Below are 14,919 nucleotides of genomic sequence, written 5' to 3'. Positions count from 1 at the left end.
CATCCGCGTCGGCTTCGCGGAGCGCAAGTTCGTCTGTTGCTTGCACAGGAATGACGACGAAGTCAAAACGGCGAACTCTTATTAGCCCATTGAAAAAGAAATAGATGGTAGACCTCAAGGCATCTAACACTGGGCTCTACCCACTATCCTTTTCATCGAAGCCAATCAGTGTTCAGCGTTGACCTGACAACACCGCGACTCTTGCGAAACACTCAGACGACTTGCTCTCTGCATAGCAGGGCTCCAAGAACCCTTTGGATATAGTGACTGACTTTTTTTGGTAACTTCTCAAGTTTGACCTGACATGTACATAATTTCTTACTGATAATTATCTTCTCTCCTTCTTGCGCTAACGATGTAACAAAAGAGATAGCTACCTATACCAACTTCGTTCATTCGAGCTCGTAACAAAAATAGCGTGATTGGTAACTTTATTTTTAGCGCAGCATATTTAATGATAATTATACCTTCGCCAAGCCTTGCGAAATAAGAAAAAAAAAGCCATTGCGTAATGCAAGAGAGAGAGAGAGAGAGAGAGAGATTCAACTAACCAAAATCGGGCAAGAGTATACATTAAGCCCGATGTTACCAACGTGCATGCAACGTCGTCAAAGGTGCAAGCGCAAGAACCGCATAATTATGTCAACGCTATGATAGAACAAGCGCTTTTAATACAAACGCCGACAGATAAAAAAGCAATTAAAAAAAAAAACACAGGTAACGAACTATTACGTGCCTCTCTTCGTGATTGGTCCTTCAACTTTCTTATCGACCGCTGCTGCAGTCTCATTGGCTGCGAAGCCATAATAATATTCGCAGCGCCTGTCACACAGGCGATGTCTCACACCCTGGCGTTCACAAACTATACCCGCGTCGAGCGTTGCTCCATCTCTGCGTCACCTAAAATGACCATTCTGACTAACTTGAATCTACTAGAGAAAAATTTGAAACTGCCGGAAACGGAATGCCCTCATCCACAAAAATCCCAAAGAATGGAAGACAGTTGTTTGTATCCAGATAAATCGTCTACATTTTGATTCTGATATCACGGGTACCCAGATTATTTTTTCAATTTGGTGCACGGGGGCTGCAGAAATGAAATTCCAAAGTTCCGTTGAAGCCCCTCCTTCTCAGGGTGAGACGTTATATTAAAAGTTTTCGGAATCTCCGCTCTGGCCGTTTCTTGAGTGCCTATCAAAGCTATGCACGCTCACTCTTGCTATTTAAAAAAAAAAAAAGAAAAGTCAGCAAGAGACGTTACGACTGGTGTTAGTGAGGGGGAATATACCTGGCAAGCTTGCAATTGCAGGCGCTGCCCAGACAAGAGACACGCGTTCGAAGGCCCGAAGATTCTACAGAACAAGTCGGAGCATAAATAAAGGGAAGCGTTTCAGCTTCCCTTTAACTAAATAAGTAAAACAGTGATGTGTGGACACCTTGGACACAATGTCGGCCGCCTCTTAGCAATTATAATAAATGGTAACGAATTATAATCAGTGACCGGTTAAGAGTTCATGGGGAGCTACTCGCACATGTTCCCATTTTAACAGAGCGAACGCTGGAGAGGAGGTGCCTTTTTTTCCAGCGTTCACTCTGCTAGAGTTAAAAAAGGTGGCAGGAGCTTCTCCTGAACTTTTCAGCTGTCATTAACTATAGAGTCTACCAGAAGTCGTTATTGCGCGCTCTGCAGAGGCAACGCCACCTATTGGAGAGAAGATCTAAACGTCGCGCCCCTTTGCGGCTGTGTTGAGGACTTAACCTGTGTGGACAAGATGAAATGTTTGTCTCTGTTGCTGACGCAGCGCGCAGCTGCCATGGCCGTACGCTGAGTCAGCGCTTGACTGGGTTCGTGTCCAGTCAGCAAAGCGCCGATTGAACACGAGTGCCGGACGAACACTAGCGCAGTACTCGTGTTCAATTTGTATCCCGCGCTTAGTCGAGGAACACGACGCATAAATATTCAGTACACAGGCCTTTGCAAGCTGAAAAAAGCGCCTCCTACAGTTACATTTCCTCGTCAATGGGTAAATCAGTCAGTGCACTTAATTCGAGACGTCATACTTATTGCCCAAACACGATGCACTCATTGTGCACATGGGCTAGCAACGTCAGCGCTCTGTGAGACGCCGTTGCCCAACGCAAGTGTTGGAAAAAGAGCCACGCAGACACTGCCCAAACAGGCGAGGAGAACCGCACAAGCTATGTATCGTTGCTTTTCAATTAACAAGAGATGTTACCGCCACTTGTTGGACTAGGAATGAACTCCAAATATGGGCTCGCGGCGTGTATTTTATCTGCGCATTACGGAGGCTGCAGTTTGGATGTCACTATTCGACTGAGACTGCCACGAAAGATGTAACCTCAGATCGTAGGCGGCCAACATTGGGCTTATGCGTCTTCACTCCTTCCACCTCCCACAAACCACGGATCAGCAATGGTCTGCTGAACGGTTTCTACGAGGTGATTACTTTGTACAACTTTATATCTGTACCTCACATCTCTCGTAAGTTACCCCTTCAGCCTTTTGGAGCCCCCGTAACGTTTGAAAGCCCAAACCATGAAATCAACACATCATCTTATTTTTCAACGCCTGTAGGTACTATGGAGTACCCATTCACAACTTCAGACGAGGTGGTGCCACCCAGCGGGGAAAAAGCGAAGGAGGGAAGCGGGGAAGGGGGGGGGGGGCGTGGAAAGGGGGGGGGGGGGGGGTTACCGCTTATTCAAGAGTGCAGAGAAAACTGGCGCAGCCTGGAGGTCAGTATTTGAAACAAAGGAAAAAGAATTCAAATGGACACCGTCGGATTTACGGGTAAAGGACAAAGAAGACTCATACCTAACAAACATACAACTTGGCGTTGCTAATGTTTATACAGCAATGACGTCGACGTCTCGAGATGCGACGACATTGGTTGAACGTTCCACAAGTGCAAATTTAGCCGATGCAGTACGACTGCAAATCTGAGGTAGTGCATCCCGCAGTAGTGGCTATCAGCCCCGAGAAGTTTGTGTGGCGCCCCCTTACGGCGAACCGGGGCGACGTGACGGTGAGGACAGAATTTTTCTCCGACTCGCCCCGCTCGCCCTGTGGAGGCTCTGACGACGTTACGTGTCGGCGCGCTCGTTTCTACTTAATTTTTTTGTGCATGTTTTTCATAGGAAGTGTCAATTTTAATATGTGGCTTTATTGAGGTATGGCCTGTAGCTGCAGGCGAAACTTCAACCAACATTTCAGGCATGGTTGACGGGGCAGTAAACGCATCAATCGCAGTTGGTTTATGAAAATAAAGATATATAACCACAATTGCAGGAGCATCACTATAGATTTACATCTGACACATTAAATGCTGCTGATGGTCTGAATGAATCAACAAGTTAAATATACTCTTTCGTTTTTTGTTTTGTATCTGTTTTTAAACAAGATCGCCGAAAGAGAAAAGCTGCGTGCTGCTCGAGCAACATGTTAAATACAGTCTGGGCCATGCAGAGAGAATCACAAGGGAGACAGGCCGAGTACAGGGGCAAAGTAAGGAAGGAACACAGGCATACACCACTAGTTTATTTATTTATGTTTTCATTGCTCGCATGTGACTTTTGCTGGATTCGGATAGTATTTCAATGGACTCCACTGGTGGTATCTGCGGACTTGTTTATATCATCCCTCAAGTAAAGTACAACCAACGTAAGCGAAAGTGTCTAGCCCATTATTAGTCCCTTAGGCTCTAAAATTGAGATTTTAGCTAAATCAAATTGTCCTGAAGCTAACATACCAGAAGCTTTTCTCACGCAAACTGTCACCCTTTACAGGTTCCACATTTTCTGCGACTAGTGCAGCATCTACCACTGAACAGACGTTCGAATGCTTGCTTTAACTCCTGTTTTCCTCCGTTGTCAGAGAGTCCAGATATAGGGAGTTTGGAGGCTGAGGAAGCTATTGGGAATCTGCAGCAGTGCCTCTTTTAACTGGAAATGACAATTCAAACTAAATGGTGTATTTTTTTAATACCCAAGGATGGAATTAAGAAAACATGTCAGGAAAGAGTATAAACATTCCAAACTACGGTGCTATATCTGTGCATATTTTGGGCAGTTCAACACATCTCATACAGGCAACTGGGGGCCATTTGGCCTGTTTTTCCTGCTACTATACAAACCAATTTCCAGTAATTGTGCACTTCTAAAAAATAAAACATGCCTGCGTACACCCGCCGGCAATATGAAGGTGGACACTTTACTTGTTTTCTTGCCTATTTTACGGCTCCCTAAAGCTATATTAACTCTCAACGTCTCAAATGGTACGTGGCTTGTGAGTCTAAACTTTGCGTTCTAGCCCTCTTCTGGAGCTGAGCTTCTTCCAAAACTTGCAGGAGCGTCAAAAACGAGAAGAGGGCTGTTCACCTTCATATCGCTCACCGGTGTACGTGTATTAAGCTACATTTATGTAAGACAACCCTGTTCCACGAGCAGTTCAAAGGCCTTCAAACCCAGGGCCTTTAAAACATCTGCGAACCTGCGCATGCAGAGCGGCACGCGCAGAGTCGGGGTCGCGAGCTATTCGCCGACCGCCCGAAGATCCTTGTATAAATGCCATTTCAAATGCCTACAAAGCGGAATGTAATATTCTCCAAAATCATGAACGTGCAAGGAACAGAATTCCAGCGTCTGAAACACTTGCGCCGCCGCTTCACCGACCCCTCGCAAGATTGCCTTGTGTCGTGTGGACGGACGGGGAGGTTCATAGGCAGAATGGCCTCCGCCGATACCTTTCGGGATTTGTAACCCAATAATAAAGGTAAAAGTGACAAGCAGGCTTATAAAAGGTACGGAAGCACGTCAATATCGGCCTAACCCAACGTCTTGTACACCGGGTAAACGAGGTCCCGCTCGGCGAAGTGCTTGCGGCACACAACACCAAACCGGGAAACCGGCGCAGGGAAGCGAGCCGCACGCGAGATCGCGAAGCGGAGTCCTTCCTCTGACGTCACGGTGCACCTCACCCAATCAGGGCACGTCGACCGCAGCGACGCTTGTGTTCGCTCTCGGGGCTAATACACACCAGCACGCCAGTAGAATTGCTATATATATAAAAACCGCCAGGTGTTCCTTAACGTTGCAACATTACGTTGGAGTTGTCTTAATATTGGAACCTTACATTAGAGATGTTTTCTTAAAATTGCAACTTTACACTACAGTTATTTGCTTAAGATTGACACGTTACATTAAAGTGATATTTTAACCTTCAAGCGTTACATAAAAATTATTTGTTCAACATTACAAAGCTACATTACGGTTATTTTCTTAACATAGCAACGGTAATTCCATCACACGATTCTTCTAACATTCCGACAGTACATTGAAGTACTTTTGTGACATTTAAAAGCTACATTCCATTATTGAATGTTACAGTACCGCAATATAAATTCATTTCGTAACCTCCACCTATAACTGAATGAAGGTAAGATTCGGGGATTACACTCAAGGTTCTACGCTACGGCCGTATTCAAAACGCCTGTAATAGGAGAAAAAAAAAAAGCAGGAAAAAGAAACACAGATATATCCCGGATTGGTGGAAGTGGGCCGAGGGATTGCTACATTGTTTTTAGAGGAAAAGGTGGACGATGTTGTCTTCTAGCTCCACGTTAGTCACCTGTTTGAGACTGATCAAAGATTCGTGTTTCCTAGCCTCCTTAGAGACGCAACCGAGTATCAATATTACGACATCCAAGAACTAAAGCGAAAGTTATCGTGGCGTAACTTTCTATGGAAACAATATAATGTCAGTGCTTTATAACAGGTCGCGGATGGGAACTCCGATAGCAATGCCTTTTTTATAGTAGTTATTATATGTTTCAGATGTCGCAGAGTCGTCACTGTAATCTGAGAGCGGCCAAAGCAGAAAAGGATGCCAAGCCGTTAGTGAGCTTTTGCTGGGCGAAGACCTAAAATTTTAGGAACGACGACAAATTGTCCCCTTTAATAATAAATGTGTCAAGGCAACGAGATCATTACATATTTGTGGCAGGACAGCCGTGTTCTTCGGGGTAGGTGATGTCGTTCGTTTTAGAGAGCCTCATATGCAAAACGTGAGGCTTTGGTGCAGCTGAAGCGTTGCGATTTGTCGTTAATCCGTGCGATGGAATGTTTTAAGTCTTTTACTGAACGAACTAGAAATGTAAGTCGCGCCGCATCACTTTGTCGGTCTTTTTTTCCTTTTTCCTAATAAAAACGATACCAAAACGTAAGTTACTTTTTTAGGCGAACAAATCACAGGTAACATTCCAGAGAGGCGCCTAACTTGGCGCAAGCTTGGCAGTCCTAAAGACCAAATTTGAAATGATATCGCTTTGTTCCAACTTCCAAGGCGTTGGTTAGTTCTAAATTACTTTTCTTTTTCTGCCGTTTCTGTAGCTTTTTTTCTAGCTCGCAACATAGTTGCCTACATGCCATCACTCGAACGAAATAGACCACGTATGAACCGAAAAACCAGAAGTGAAGCCTAAGTTTGGCACTAGCAAGACAATTTATGATCAAAGGTGCCATATGAAAATCGAACAACCAGAAGTGAAGCCTAAAGGCCGGTTCTGACATGCAGAGAAAGCGCTGATGCATCGCCGCTCACGTGTCGTCAGCTACACTCTACGAAATGCCTGCGCGTCTACTCACCCCCAAGACACTCGAAGTGCCAGTCTCTGCGATCTACGAAATCAGCTCAACGAATGATGAAACGGAACATCTGTTTAGACCTCAGAATGAAGTCTGCGCTGTTGCACTACGCAATGCAAGCATAACGCTTTGCATTGCCTAATGTCACAGCGCAGACTTCATTTTTAAGTCTAAACGAATGTTCTGCCTCATCATGCGCTGAGCTGATTTTGTAGATCGTAGAGATTGGCTCTTTGAGTGGTTTGTGGGTAAATAGACGCGTAGGCATTTCTTAGAGTGTACTTATCGTCTGCTGTGAGCAACAGTTTTGACGGTGCGATACACGCTCCCATCTGCCTGCGCTTAGAGCGAGGTCGGCGCTATGCTTGTAGCGCTCCGCTCCATGTGTGAACAGGCCTTAACTCTGGCAGTTATTTGGAAATTTATGCCCAAAGATGCCTGGTGACAGCCTCACTACCAGCAGTGAAGTCTAACTTTGGCACTTGTTTGACGAATTAGGGCCAAGATATCCAGACCCTGGGCAAAGGAGGTCACGCGTTTCTCGATCTTGGCTCCTTAACCGCTCATTCACACTAAAAGCGGATCCGCGTTAGCAAAGCGGTTGCGAACGCGGTTGTATAAAGATCCAATACAATTGCACGCGCACTTGATGTCGTCGTGTGCGCGTGCAATTGCACTGGACCTTCATACAACCGCGTTCGCAACCGCTTTGCGAACACGGATCCGCTTCCAGTGTGAATGAGCGGTAAGCCTGGTTCAGACAGTTGCGTTTGACTGCGTTGCAGCTGCGAGAAATAAGGGCATCTTTGCTGCTTATATCGCGTGCCATGATGATTCCTTGAATTGGATTCCACACTTCATACGAAGCGCAGATCTGCCGGTGTCTCGCTTTCGGTTCTCGACGCAACGCAATCAAACACAAATGTCTGAACCGGCTAGCGCTTTTTAAGGCTCTCTTAGTTCCCAAACAAAAACCAAACTTTGGTCCAAAGAACTGTGCTACCTGGGATGGCCCTAAGTTTTCTGAAATCATAATTTAATACAGTTTACCGTGGGGTTGTAGTATTAATACGTTACTGCAGTTTAGTCAATAGCGAATATAATATACGTGTTCGCAGGTTAGCCAACAATCGAAATGATTATTAGTCGCTCGCTACTGATAACATTGAGTAACGTTACTTAGTTACTCTTCAGTGGCAGGCAAAGTCAGCTTGGGCGACATTTACCGACGACCACGTGACCTGTTGTTTGTGACCCTTGCAAAAGAACGCCCAAAATGTGCATTTATTAGGTTAGCGATCATCATTGGCACCCGTGCGACGAGCAAGTGTGTCATAATACGTCTTTGGCGCCCGTGAACGCAGGGATGGGCGCGCTAATAGGGAGTTTTCGTAGACCGTGTTTCCCTCTCCGCTAAGCACTCCGCAACGAAGAAGCCGCTACTGCGCCTGCGCGCCGATCGCCTTGAGTGTAGAGTTGCGGGTACCGTAGCGGGTTGCGAGAGCATTGCGGGACGGCGAACACAATCTACGAAAACTTCCTAATAAAGGGGAAACACAGCGAACACGCAGGGATTGCGCGATCACGAGGGAGCCAAGCTCGTGACCTCATGGGTTGACATCGCAAGAACAAAAGCAGGTGCGCGCATTTGGCGGCTAAACAAACGCACGAGGTGCGCATGCAGCAGACGAACTTGCATGACGTACGGTATGGCCACTGACAGGTAGCTCACGAAATGCAGAGCGTGACTCATTTACTTTCACTCTTTGCTTCGCGATCTGTTCACTGGCGTTCTTATCGGTCAACGAGCCAGTCTCATTGGCTGCGGAGGGATAATGAGGTGCGAAAAAGTAGTCAATCCCCGGGTTTCCTTGAGCTGTCTGCGACTCTAGACGAACTCAACTATTGGACGTCATATCAGTGCGATGGCGCTGCTGTCGGACTTGCGCATGCGCGGACGCTTCACTTCTCCCGGATCTGGTTTCTGCAAGCGAGGGCTTGTTTGTAAACATCGTGTTAATGTATAGAGTCACCAAGAGAATGAGAAGCGGAAGGCGTGGCAGTTCCGTGCACATCATAATACCTAATCGGCCATCGGACAACGCCGGAGAACGAATCGCGAACAACGCCGGAGAACGAATCGCGAAGTGTGTACAAAATATCGCCTTCAGTTCCGTAAGCCAAAACCGACTGTATTTGAATCGCCTAGTTGGACGGCGTAACAATTCCGCCTACTTGCAAAAAAAAAAAAAAGAAAAAAAAAAAAACATCTGAATGTTATTTTTATGAGAAGCAGTGTTTGCGAAATGAAAGATATAATTTGTCGAAAACAATCCCTGAAGAAGGGAAACAAGGGGGACAAAGAACACATCTCCAAACAGAACGAGGTAACTGGTGCGCGACCGAAACAAAACGTTTGGTCCTGGTATCGAACCAGGGACCTCCCCCATATCCAGCAGAGCGCTCTACCAAATGAGCTAACCAGGAGTTGGACGTCAGTAGAGCAAACGGTTTTTATCAGCTGCCACCAGTTTAACAACAACAACAGGGGTGAACGGCCTGCATTTTAAGGTTATGATGATAATGCAATTAATGCGAAGATGCAAGCGAGCTGGACAAGATGCATTACCATCACGACTTTAAAATGCAGGCTGTTCACCCTTGTTGGTGTTAAACTGGTGGCAGCTAATAAAACCTATTCGCTCTAGTGACCTTTAACTCCTGGTTAGCTCAGTTGGTAGAGCGCTGCACTGGAAATGGAGAGGTCCCTGGTTCGATACCAGGACCAGGCAGATTTTTTCTGTCGCGCACCAGTCAGCTAGCTGTGTTTGGAGATTTGTGTTTGTCCTTTGTCCCCCGTCTCCAGGGATTATTTTCGTCGTTCTTGTCCACCTCACGTGTACCTTTTCATTAAGTCAATTATCAAATAATGTGTGTTGCTTACGCGCATTTTATATAAAGATAGCGCAGTTTGAGCTAAAAAGACGATTAAACCAGCGTGAAACCGAACAATGCGCTACAGTCTTGGAACACTATTATTTTATTTGTAGAGGCGTCCGTTCCGTTCGAACTGATAAAACTCCTAATGCGAAACCTTTACAACTGTAGAACGGGTACTGTCACTGCTCCGCTGGAGGACTGTGCGAACTTGTGAATCATCGAGTACACGAACTTCCGCAATAAAAACAACATGATCCATAATATGGTAAACTGGCCTAGTTGGTTCATCAACCAACAGTAAAGTGAACACCGAAGCGGTACGAAACAGTTTGTGGTACTTCCTTGTTCAATTGCTCGTGTTCTGGTATTCCTCTGTAAAGCACAACACGAACGATTTGCAAACTTCGCGGCCTAAACATACTACACGAAAAAAAAAAGAAAAAAAAAAAAACACGATTTATGGGACATACAATTAACAATTTTTCGGCAAATCGAACAATTGCCTGCACGTCCACAGAACGTTTTAAAGTGACAGTTTGGTTAGGCCCCAGCTCCAAACGAATAATGTTATAAAGTGCCTCCGGCGTGTAGTCGGCAGTTTGCCGTTTTTCTGTCCAATGTGACTAGGCCCTCCCCTATTTTTACTTTAAAAGTGAACAAAACAAGATTTCCCACATGGCAGCTCTTTTTCAAGTGGTTTATCAACATCAAGAGTACATTGGACATACCCTAATATTTTAAGAAACAACACTAAGAACTGTTAGTAAACGGTGCCAAGTCTTGGAAATATTGAGAATATGTTCGGGCACAGTCAGCTTTGTTTTACGTTTCAACAGCTGGAACTTGGAAGCCCTGCGAGACTCCGAAAGTCAGTTGGAGGCTTCCAGGGAGTTTCTTTCCAAGTTCTTCAGACAAGCTTGGACTAACTTCGTAATTTGGCAAGACAGCCGGATAGAAGTCGGTTTGCTTTGAAATGTGGCCAACTGCCTGCTTGGTTCAGAGTGGCAATTTCGTCAGCGCGAAACTACTGGTAACACGGGGTTAACAACACAAATAATGCGATGCAAAAACCAAAAGGAGATGTGTAGAATATTGGCGTAATTAGAGATAGTGAGCGTCTGAGTTTCTCACATCCACTTGAAAAAGAGATGAGTCGCCAAAATAAATACAGATCACAAATTGCCTCGCCCAACATTTATTGAATTTAATCCTACTATTTACAATAACCTAGAAATTTTTATGCTGAAAAAAAAAAAAGATAGGATGAAGGCTAGCCATATACATATATCAGGATTCCTGATTTTTTTGCTTAAGCTTATGCTTGAAATTCGAAGAGCACGTACTGTGATGAAAACTAGTTTGCCCAAGTTTACTCCTCGTGAAACTGCAGTTGATTGAAATCCGGGTAACAAAAAACAAATTTAACTCACAAACGCCTAATTTAAATTTCTAGCAGTATTTAGAGCAACGCAGCGTCACAACAAAATCATGACGTCCCTTTTGGGCAGCTACAAGGTTACTGCATTAAAGCAAGTGTATTATTTAGCGTTCACGATAACCCATGTGTAGATAAAGTAGTAAAGACCGATACAGCTACATTAAGTATAGAATTCGTCTTCTAATACTGTATATTAGGGTTCTGCAGATTCATCAAAATTAGACAAAATTTGGCCTGGAGATTGTTATACGGATCTATACAAAAACTCGAATCCCTAGCCGTTAATGAACATGGACATGCACTCACCATGTTTTAGCCCCGACGGCTGGTAAAGCTCGTTATGTGTAGTGTCGTATATTGCCTACTACAATACTCACCGGGCGAAATACTAAAAAGAAAAATGACTTTTTAATTCCGGAATTCGTACCAACGTGAAGGTAAGAATGCAAAACAGAAATCATTCCATCCATTCTATGGAAATGTGCCGCGTTTTGTAAGGACACTACACGATGCTACAAGAACTATTATTGACGCCGGGCGTTCGCCAAAGAAAGCCATTATGCTGATCTATCCGCTTTCTTACATAGGTCTTTAATAGCACTGCGGGAAATACGGCCTATATGGCACGCCATTTAAGCCATACTTCCGAGCAGCACTATAGAGTTATTAGAAGTGTTTCATAAGCTATGCCGTAAGCTGTCGTCAGACAATTGTATTCATATAAAGTGCTGCTTATGTGCAGTAAGGTTTGGACTTTCCGGTGTATGTTCGAAGTTGCCCATTGAAAGAAAAAAGTGTCACCGTCAGACGCGTGTCCTGGCAATCAAACATCAGACGCTAAATGAAAAAAATAAAATACGAAACGCAGCACGCGCAATAATGACGGGGGAGCGTTTTGCATACCGTCCCTAAACAGCATCGACCAATCAGAAACCGGCATAGGTCCTCCTCCTCTCCCCCGTGTTTACCCACCCCCACCACGCCGCTGCCAACGGTGTCCCGGAACTTTTGCTTGCTTTGTTGGCGTCCCTGGCGACCACTCCTCCCCGAATAATATTAGAAGCCATGGCCGACTATTAAACGGGAGTTTTTATTCTGCTCCTGTGCACTTCACTCGTCGTAGCTAGAGACTGCGTCATCGCGATGCCGTTAGTCTTCTGCAGCGAGATGCTAGGACTATCTCCAAAAAGCCTGGCATTACTGGCAAAGCGTTGGAGATATTCCCTTGCAAATATAGCTACTCTTGGGAGAAGTTGCTGGATATACTGCTTCCACTTCTCCCAGTGTGACTCAGCGCCTATCGTTTTTGTAGAAATAAATGTGGAAACATCCGCTTTCAATATGCTTACTGACATACATTGTTTACGTGTTTTGTAGAGAGGACTTTCAGCGCTGCTGTTAAAATTTCAAAATGAAGCCTGGCTATTTTTATTTAATTTACAATAAAATCACTATTACTATTGTCATAATATATTTCAAAAAGTGTCACTTGCGAAAAGAAAGGTAGGATGCTTGCAAGTCGGTGTGAGTTAGTTTTCTGAATTCTAAGTGGTTTGGACGACAGATGATTGTAGAAGTGGAACCAGCAGTTGTGGATGATCGCACACACGAAAAAAGCCCTTAGCATGCATACATATTGTTTTATAAATTTGAAGGAATTACAAGCTAACTGCAAGAGAACCCTAAAACATTATGTTTGAAACAGAAAAAAAAATATTTAAACTTCGGTCGTCGATTTGCTTTTTCGCTCTGTATACTAGGACTGAAAATGTACTGCGTTTTGTTGAAGAAACATCAAGGAGCAGTATATGAAAGTCTCGTGGTAGTTTAACAAGTGGCCCCTAAAGAATGCTATCTTGTTTTAGTATTTAGGACTTCGCCTGGAACTCTTCTTGCAAGTAGCAAAACCTACAAACAGACATTCACAGCGCAATTACCGAAGGTACACAGGATAAAACCACCGCTCTCTGGTATAGTGCCCCAACTTACCGGCCTACTGCATCCTGGGAGTCCGCTCCAAGAGGTGTCCACAAGAGACGAGAGCGGTCCACCCCTCTAGCGGCGTGTCCAAGAAGTCTGTCTGCTTTCGACACTAACCTTCTTTCTTTCTCTTCATCGGTGCCGGGCGAGTTGCACAGTGTCCACGTCACTTCCCCTTCCAAACCTGGACACAGACCCTGCCACACTAACGAGGAAGACCGAACACCAGATGCACTCCAACGACGAAGTCTGCTGTCCAGAGTACCAGAAGGTTCGGCAGACGTCGATGCAAATGCCACTCGCTGCGGTTGATCCTCTTCTACTTTCTTGCCAGTTGCTTCCGTTGTGAACTTCCGAGAACTTCACTCGTCATCTTGTTCAACAGTGTCACTTCTGGATTCAATCCCGTCCTGCTGGTTGATACAAAGCTTGGAGGTCTTGTTGTAGTGTCCTCGTGGTTCCTCAGAGATTATCGAATCAGAAAGGACGGAATCGGCTCTGCCCTGGTCTTCGTAGACGACTGCAGGTAGAAACATCCACACAAATTAACTTCACGCGTACCAATTTCAACTAAAAATCCGGGGCAAGCTTGGTGTACGTTGCCCACCACCCTCTGGCGGAAACAAACAGACAAGAAAGAAATCTTAGCGTCGATCACAACGGTGGCACTCAGCGACAGAAACTGTCAATCCGTTGGAGTTGCAAAGGGAACCAGTCAGAACGCGCACAGTAAAACAAAACTTTGGTAACTAAAAGAAAAAAAAAACTGACAGTAGAGCGCAAAACGGACCAACGAACACACTTTTTGAGCTCCACGCCACACACACACACACACAATGAAGTCGTCTCTACCAAACTTCGCACTGCTCCTGCCGGGAACCACACCAAAAGGAGTAATGCATCCTAGTCGCCTCGGGAACACAAGTTCTATCTGCTTTTTTTTTTTTTTTTTTTCGCCGATGTCGGATCAAGTCGGTCCCAAAGTCGTGCACCGAGTCGAAGTCGGTGTCGCCGTCAAAGAAGACGAAGAAGATCCGGCGGCGCGAGGTTCGAAACACCACCACGTCGTCGTGCCGGGTCGGCAGTGGCGCTCTCGATGGATCCGTATCCAAGGCGGCTGACACGCGCCGTTCATAGCGTCCCGATGGGCTTCAGCGACGTGCCCATGGCTGAGCCCGATCCGCGACTGGGAAGCGGTGCCGGTCAACCCCGCGATCCACGCGGGAGAGGAGGCGACACGGCTTGTTCTCGGGGAAAGGGGGAGGGTACAAACGGGTGAGGGGAAAGAATAAAAAAAGAAGGAAAAAGCTGTGACGTTGAAGAGAGAAGGTTCGCGTGGAAACGTGGAAAGGAACCCCCCTTATTCCCTTTCCCAGCCACCTTTTTTTGTTCGATTATACTTTTTTCGGCTTTATTCTCGCTCACTGCCATCGCTCTCGCCTCTTCCTATGTAAATAAAAGCAGCCCCGGATTCGGTACACAGACCAGGCCGGGTCTTCAGGATCGTGAAGGGTCGGCATCGAGAGATTTTTTTTACTTTTTCTTTTTCTAGCTGTTATCTATTGTAGGCGAGAGAGATAGAAAGAGATAGATAAAAAAGGGAGAGGTAAGGTGTTGGTTAATTCTGGAACGGGATTGCTAATAAGTGCATCTCCCCAAATTACATTTTGATGAACTGTACGTCTGTCAACATGATAATGCGTGGTTGGGAATGCTGTCGAAGCTGCGTCATCGTATTGAGTGATCATACATCACGTCTAAAAATTCGAGAACAAAATTGTGGTGGCGTTCGTATGGCAATGTTCTCTTTATGCTACTAAATACGTATCCATTCACCTGGTAGATATAGACAGGTAGAGGTAGTACAAAATAATCTTGCTCCTTCCTTAACATCGGGT

The 14,919-nt window shown here is 45.3% G+C and overlaps 1 protein-coding gene and 1 non-coding gene across 3 annotated transcripts in view; one reads left to right on the top strand and one right to left on the bottom strand.

The window, feature by feature from the left end:
- The window catches only part of LOC8042391 (forkhead box protein P1), a 382,801-nt gene extending 368,592 nt beyond the window's left edge, over positions 1-14,209 (bottom strand). Inside the window, exon 1 of one of the 2 annotated variants that reach the window (XM_029976908.4) lies at positions 13,031-14,209. The gene's annotated coding sequence lies outside the window, so the exon portion shown is untranslated. The remainder of the gene's footprint in view (positions 1-13,030) is intronic. The other variant, XM_040502413.2, reaches the window with a different exon arrangement.
- Trnas-gga lies at positions 9,383-9,455 on the top strand. The gene has a single exon. It is a non-coding gene; the product is annotated as a tRNA-Ser (tRNA).
- Positions 14,210-14,919: the final 710 nt, after the last annotated feature.

Source organism: Ixodes scapularis, unplaced genomic scaffold (genome assembly GCF_016920785.2).
Source record: "Ixodes scapularis isolate PalLabHiFi unplaced genomic scaffold, ASM1692078v2 PGA_scaffold8__174_contigs__length_109621045, whole genome shotgun sequence".
Classification (NCBI taxonomy): Eukaryota; Metazoa; Arthropoda; class Arachnida; order Ixodida; family Ixodidae; genus Ixodes; species Ixodes scapularis.
This window is presented reverse-complemented; position numbering and strand designations above follow the sequence as displayed.